Consider the following 8349-nt stretch of genomic DNA (forward strand, 5'->3'; position numbering starts at 1 on the left):
AACGTTAATCAAGTGAACTAATTTGAAAAACTTTCTAGCTTTCAGCTTTTCCTTATTCGTTATACAACTCTAGAATAAGTTGCCTAAGAACCTATTTAAGCTGGAAGTTGAAGGTTTTCGAACGGATGGAATTGCTTTGGAAAAAACAAGAATATAATTCCCACTCGTTTGAAATAGCGAAGTTTTAACAAACTAATCATTTAGTTATAACGTCCAAGCTCTAACACACAAAACTCTTCTCAATTTTTATTTATTCAAATATATTAATGTATTTTCATATCGTTTGATGATAAACGTTAATAATTACTGGTGCTGACGTAAATATTAATAATATCCGTTTCTCTTGAACAATGATGTTCTTATCCTGAATAATATTGATTAATAATAATATATAGTATCAAGAGATGGCGACTGTGTTGATTTCCCTCTCTGATCTTTAAGCATTCAATGTTGACTGGCTTTAATTATAATGCAATTAATGCTTATTACTTTTGTATAACTAAGCTGTGAAGTTATATCTGCATACCCTTATCTTGTCAAAATTCTTTTAAAAGGACTCTTTAATTTAAAAAAGTATCCTTCTGTTTACTGGTGACAAAGAGGTAAAAAAACACCGAACTCAATCAGTAACACGATAAACTGAACATCAGTGTTGAATCAAAAAGGAATTCATTTGATTTATTTTAATTGTTCTGGTACAATATTTGTTGTTTATTCTAATTGTTCTGGTACAATATTTGTTGTTTATTTTAATTGTTCGGGTACAATATTTGTTGTTTATTCTAATTGTTCTGGTACAATATTTGTTGTTTATTCTAATTGTTGGAGTACAATATTTGTTGTTTATTTTAATTGTTCTGGTACAATATTTGTTGTTTATTTTAATTGTTCTGGTACAATATTTGTTGTTTATTAAACAACAAATATGGTACCAGAACAATTAGAATAAACAACAAATATTGTAACAGAACAATTAAAATAAACAACAAATATTGTACCCGAACAATTAGAATAAACAACAAATATTGTACCCGAACAATTAAAATAAACAACAAATATTGTACTCCAACAATTAGAATAAACAACAAATATTGTACCAGAACAATTAGAATAAACAACAAATATTTTACCAGAACAATTAAAATAAACAACAAATATTGTACTCCAACAATTAGAATAAACAACAAATATTGTACCAGAACAATTAGAATAAACAACAAATATTGTACCAGAACAATTAAAATAAACAACAAATATTGTACCAGAACAATTAGAATAAACAACAAATATGGTACCCGAACAATTAGAATAAACAACAAATATTGTACCAGAACAATTAGAATAAACAACAACAACAAGAGTCTTTTAGCTTGAGGCACTCAAACATCTTAGAGCCCCTAGTTGAGGACTTCCTCATTGTGAAATGTTAGTGCTAACCAATCTGATGTTTTGAAAAAAGCAAAAAAAAACAAAAAACAAAAAAAAGTTTTATATTTATCGTATTGTGATAAGTAAAATAATGTCTGGTGACAAGTAGTTTTAATGATAGTATTTCTACATATACTGAGGCCTATCCGAAAACCGTCTCTTAGATCCCAGTGTGGGAACCATTGGTTTATTTTTATTTTGCTGTGACTCACCAGTTAGTCTGATAATCTCACTGGTAAAGTTTAACCTGCTAGACAATATCAATATGCCATGTAAGGTAGTTTGATGCGTTTCAGCCATAACATACCGGTTCCATAACAGGAGATACAGCTATTAGAAAGGCTTAAATTCATATTATAATTAACTTCAATACTGAAACTATTCAGAAACATAAAAAAATAACCAGTATTTCGTTTTGCAATAAACTATTTGAAAATAAGTTTATAAAGGATATTTCTATATATTTTTTTCAATGGTTTGTTTGTTTGTTATGAATTTCGCGCAAAGCTACACGAGAGCTATCTGCGCTAGCCGTCCCTAATTTAGTAGTGTAAGACTAGAGGGAAGGCAGCTAGTCATCACCACCTACCGCCAACTCTTGGGTTACTCTTATACCAACGAATAGTGCCATTGACCGTCACATTATAACGCCCCCACGGCTGAAAGGGCGAGCATGTTTGGTGTGACGGGGATTCGAACCCACGACCCTCAGATTGCGAGTCGAGCGCCCTAACCACCTGGCCATGCCGGCCCCCCTTTTTTTTTCAATGGAGTTGTGACTCTGAAAAATAAAATTGCGCAAGTTATTTTGATTTGAAATCAAAATACACACATTTTTTAATAGTTTATCCTGAGTGAAATATTTATAGCGAATCTTATAATAACCATACAGCGACGTATTGATGGAATTTGCTGCAATTTACTCTGTCATAGATGAATAATAGCCTTCGTAATAAATCTGTAATTAATTACCAGAAACAGTTGGTGTGGTTCGCTTTAAACTGTATAGAAAGATACCCTTTATACAGGCCTATGGTAGTTAAAGCGCTTTGAGTATATTAACATTATTAGAGACGTATTCGTTCATTACGTATCTTGACCTATTTTTACTTTTCTTTTTAATAAGAAGTGCTTGTTTTTTTTGTGTGTTGAAATTGTTGTGTGAAGCTACACAAAGGACTTTCTCCCTAATTTTTTCAGCTCTTCTCTCCTCAAATAAAGGTATTTGGCTGTCACTCTTATAGCGAACTCATGGCCCCCAAAGCGTTCAGCAGCAACAGGTCCCGAATCATGAATCAGGAAGTCTGACGACTAGACTACAATCGGCTTAATGTGGCATGTCTCTTTAAGCCTTGTGAACGTGGCGTTTACAAGTGAAATATCAATTAAGCTGTAGCGAATAATTGTCAAAAATAGAGGTTGTTAGTATTAGTAATCAGGTGGTTGTAGTCGATCCGTGATACGTTATTTCTTAGTTCATTGTTCGCTGATTCGTGTTGAGTGGTAGGCTGTTTCTTCTGTTTGAATTGACATAACAACTTACAAACACCATCAAGTCATCCCCAGATCCCTCTACTTTAAAACTACTAATCGTTACCTACAGAAATCTCCTGCCTATTTCTCGTTGACACTAATCGTTACCTACAGAAATCTCCTGCCTATTTCTCGTTGAAAATAATCGTTACCTACAAAAATCTCCGGCCTATTTCTCGTGTCAACTTCGTCTGTTAGAAGAAGAAGTGACGTTGAAATTCAAACAGAAGAAACAGCCTAGTATTCAACACGAATCAAAACTGAAACCTGCCTGGAACACAAGCAGAATGTTACAGTTTTTTTAGAATATGCAAAGAATAACTTCTGAATAAGTTCGAATAATTTATTTTTTTACTGGTGTTTATACTGGCTAATCAATGTAAAACTAACAAATGAATTCGTATTTTTTCACTTCCTACTTATTGATACTGTAACTGCAATTTTCAAATTGGTCAGTCAGTAGTACTCGCCACAACAAGGGCTTTGTCTGTCTCTCTGAATCGAATAACACGACTGATTCACTTTTGTAGTATGATCAGGCATACCTGATGGTTAGGGCGCTCGATTCCTAATCTGCAGGTCGCGGGATCGAATACTGTCATCGAATATGTTCGTCCTTTCAATTATTTGTTTGAAATTAAGCACAAAGCTACACAATGGGCTATCTGTGCTCTGCCCAGCACGAGTATCGAAACCCGGTTTCTAGCGCTGTAGGTCTGCAGATATACCGCGGTGCCAATGGGGGGATCCTTTCCATTGTGGGAGCGTTATAACGTGACGGTCAATCCCACTATTCGTTGGTAAAGGATAGCCAAACATTTGGCAGTGGGTGATGTCGACTAGCTGCCCTTCCTCTAGTCTGCACATTGAAAATTAGAGACTGTTAGCACAGATATCCTCGAGTAGTTTATTCAACACACTGCTGAATGTGCAGAGTATGTTCAGAGGCACAGTGTCTCGATCCCTGGACCCAGTAACCTGTATTTCGACACGCTATCCACACTTGGCCTCCTAGAGGAGTTAATAAAAAATCCATATTTTTAAGATTTGAAACATATCAGAACTCCAAGTAATTCAAAAAACGGCCTTTCTTTGTAATGTTTCTAATAAAAAAACATATTTCTATTAACTAAAAATATATTTCCAAGTAATACGAACGACTTTTTTTTTGTTTTTACAATTCTTCTGAAGAAGTAAAAAAAAAAGTTAAATTGGACGAGATTTGAATCCACGATTAAGTCAACCGAAGTCAAATTCTACCAATCCTAAGTTTGCTCGCCTTGGGAAAATTTTTATTTCGCCAGATGGCGTATCGCCCTTACAAAATTATTTATTTACAAAAATTTTTCTAACACCAATTGATGTAACAGGCTGACCTCACAGTATTCGTTGGTGTATGTTTTATCTATGCTCACACCTTTCTACCCTTTTATAACGCTTGTTTGAGGTTATCTAACTTTCCAACTAAACCTGTATAAGGGTTTAATCCGCCTTGTACTGCTAAAAAACAGTATACGCTATGATTCATATCTGCAGTTTATCTTATCATATACGGTATCTCAATGTATATAAGAATTCCTGTGTCAGACTAAAAGTTGTTAATTAGTCGCTGAGCTTATGACATTATTTATGGGAGCAGGAGTGGTTTTAAACTTTACCGAAACGCTTCTCACGTATTTTTCAGTCATATGACTGTTAGTTCTTCCTGTACTTTCGTACTCGCATAAGGAGTATTCGGTGGGCCGCTAGAGGTCGCTCATTTTCATCAGTTTGAAGTTGTGATTGTTTCTTCGTAATTAAGCACAAAGCTACACAATGGTCAGGCCCGGCATGGCTAGGTGGTTAGGGCGCTCGACTCGCAAGTCTGAGGGTCGCGGGTTCGAATCCCCTTTACACCAAACAAGCTCGCCCCTTCAGTCGTGGGGGGGGGCGTTATAACGTGACGGTCAATCCTACTATTCGTTGGTACCACAATAATAAAAGTCAACTGGAAGTGCAGAAAATACCAATACTTTAAGCAAATGATTTAGACGAAGCCATTGATTTATTGTTCCATCAACACTGCCCCCGTCCCACCTGCTGTTTTCTTCAACAAACTTTTTCAGGGCCTTCTAGTTGAATGGCATAAAGCAAAATATGCGTGCGTGTATGGGGAACTAATTTGATTTCAGCCCCCCGCCAATTTCCGATTTTCTTTGCGAACGTTTGCTAGGACATCCTGCTGATTTTCTGTCCATGTTTCACATTTCCTGGTGCTGTCATTTCAGAAATATACACCAAAAGAATTATGGGGGTTCCTCCCCATTCTAGTTACTTCACGAAATATTCTATGGATTTCTTGTCCGAGTTTCAGTGTTCCTACTGCTGCCGTTTCCCGTATGTTGCTATGATAGTTCCATTTCATTAAACAACATTTTTTGTTATTGCCATAAAGATGTCTATATATATATATATTTAACTGAAAATGTCGTTCTCGTGACCTTAACAAGACCAGGAAAAATACGATTTTTTTCAAGACTTTTGGAAAAGAAAATTATCTGAATTTACAGGTTTAGATAAAATCGACCCATTTTCTATTAAGACGCTTCAAAAGATAGATGTACCGATAACTTTATACTCTCAACAGCAACGTGCAGTGGTCGAAATAAAAATATCTTAAACAGGTAAGAATCGTAAACCTTCTTCTTCTTGATATACGTACAGCTGACAAAACATATTTCTGTTACATCTTCCATGTATAATTTGTGTTTTGTATTTGTGGGAAGGCTAATAAAGTTATCTGTCGTCCTCCCTAATTTCGAACTACTGACCAAACGGGAAAGCAGTCAGTTAGCAGCAGCACAATAAGGGATTAACGGTCACTCTTATAACGCACTCAGACTTTAAAGTACGAGGAATTGTTTGTAGTATCACATGGATTTGAACCCATTTGTCCTCCCCGAAATCCAGAGCTCTAACACAGGAGCAACCTGATCCTACGAAGTAGAAATTAATGACCAGATTTCACTTGTTTGTGTAAGGTAAATATCTTAAGCAGACGACATAAGAAAATTAATATTATAAGGATGTATTATAGAGAGATGGAAATGAATATCTAGACTCTCTTGTTGCTTTCTATAAGAATATCTAAACTACTGAGACAAGCAGCTGAGCTTGTTCTGTTACGTTACACTGGGACCTTGAAACTACTATTGAGACAAGCAGCTAAGCTGTTCTGTTACATTACACTGGGACTTTGAAACTACTACTGAGACAAGCAGCTAAGCCTATTCTGTTACGTTACACTGGGACTTTGAAACTACTACTGAGACAAGCAGCTATACTGTTCTGTTACTTTACACTGGGACTTTGAAACTACTATTGAGACAAGCAGCTAAGCCTATTCTGTTACGTTACACTGGGACTTTGAAACTACTATTGAGACAAGCAGCTAGGCTGCTCTGTTACGTTGCACTGGGACTTTGAAACTACTATTGAGATAAGCAGCTAAGCCTATTCTGTTACGTTGTACTGGGACTTTGAAACTACTATTGAGATAAGCAGCTAAGCTGTACGTTACACTGGGACTTTGAAACTACTAAATAAAATGTTGCACCAAGGACTTAGATTTTTATCCTGATGATGATGAGCACCTTTATGAAAAATTGGATTTTTTTCACTTTTTAGACCTCTATTTTAAACAATGTAATTTATTTATCACCTGGATTGTTCTTTGTGTTAAACATGGAATATTTAAACAGTGTATATAATGTTGAACTACCAATACACTGTTCTTTACTTGACACAGGAAATATTTAAACAGCGTATATAATGTTGAACTACCAATACACTGTTCTTTACTTGACACAGGAAATATTTAAACAGTGTATATAATGTTGAACTACCAATACATTGTTCTTTATTAGACTAGCCACGACCCGCAAAACATTTGCGGTAGTTTTCATTCCCTTCGCTTGAATTTTCCTTATTCTATCATTTTCACGCACGCCATTTAAGCTACGCTTTCTTCTAGGCATTATGTGTTAGATCGATAAATTCTGGTCTATTTGAAGAAGAGGAAATCCTCAATAGCCGCGGCACTTGAATTTTTTTAGGCTGGATTAGAGTAAATTAATCTATGAGACTTTGGTCAAATACATCAATCGAAAGGGTTTGACCTCCTCAGTCTAAAACTGTAATTAGATCTCAAACCGGTCAAGAGATGACGGAGCTATGAACTAAAAGTTTGTACTTAAAAAAAAAACTCAGAGCCGCTCTATGAGCCGCTATGCCACAGCTAAAAATTTTAAGTGGTCGGTCAAACAAACTCATGTAGACATACTTTATTTAATAAAACTACAAGTATGTAACTTTATTAATTACAACTACACGTAAAGTAAACAATAAAGTATAGTAATGTTATTTATAATGTTATTATAATATTTATAATGTTATATGAAACAGTTATTAACCTTCATTGTATGACATGGTTTTACAAGTTCAAACAAAGAAACTCACAAAAAAGGAAGAATAAAACCTGTATTAAAAAAAATACCTTAAAGGTGTTTATAGCAGTCTATGAAACGAACCGAAGCTAAATTATTGCAAAATAAAGTAAATGTAAAGTTGTAAAGAAGGCAAACTTAGCTAAATATACAGAAACGTCTGAATTCGTGTTCACAAAGTGATAAGCATATGGTTTTGAACGAACTGCGCATGCATGTTTTAGACCTGAATAAGTCAAGAAAGCCCATAGAAATTATATTTAGTGTAATGTTGATTTTTTTAGGAAATTACACGTGGGTTAAGTGTTGTTTGTGTGAAATACTTTGCAAATAATAAAAACTAAAGTTGAAATAGAAGCCATTCATCATGTGATAACAACGACATTGTGCCATCGTGTACCATACTCCTTGCATCGAAAAGTTTGACTAAGCCAAACACAAGTAAGGTGATTCTGAATTAAAAAGCCAATATTCAATCCCTATTCCTCGGACAAAGGTCTTTCTAACGATTTGTAGCGTTTGATCGAGAAATCTGCGAGAAAAATACCGGACAGACAAACGCAAGCGTATTATTTATATAAACTGTGTAAAATAATATCTATGTTATTGAACTAGTTATCGAATTCTCTTAGTTAACATACCTCACTTCTGTATTATATTTATTTCAATAATTTACTGTATAATTTATCCTAGGACTTTACTTACGTTCACGGGCCTCCGATAGCTTAGCAGTAAGTTTGTTAACATACAATGCTAAAATCCGAGGTTCAATTCCCAGTGGTGGACAGAACAGAGACAGCCCACATTGTACCTTTGTGCTGAAAAACAAAAATACCTCACATTCATAAAAATCCTAACCTAATGACCCCCAGTGAAACAGCGGTATGTCTGCAGATTTACAATG

General features: G+C 35.0%; 1 long non-coding RNA gene across 1 annotated transcript in view; it reads right to left on the bottom strand.

Moving 5' to 3' along the window:
- Positions 1-3642: 3642 nt before the first annotated feature.
- LOC111086716 overlaps positions 3643-8349 on the bottom strand; it is a 6235-nt gene continuing 1528 nt past the window's right edge. Inside the window, exons 2-3 of the long non-coding RNA XR_002611444.1 lie at positions 8151-8263; positions 3643-3972 (exon numbers count right to left, since the gene is read on the bottom strand). This is a non-coding gene — a long non-coding RNA (uncharacterized LOC111086716). The remainder of the gene's footprint in view (positions 3973-8150; positions 8264-8349) is intronic.

This window comes from Limulus polyphemus, unplaced genomic scaffold (assembly GCF_000517525.1).
Source record: "Limulus polyphemus unplaced genomic scaffold, Limulus_polyphemus-2.1.2 Scaffold1354, whole genome shotgun sequence".
Taxonomy (NCBI): domain Eukaryota; kingdom Metazoa; phylum Arthropoda; class Merostomata; order Xiphosura; family Limulidae; genus Limulus; species Limulus polyphemus.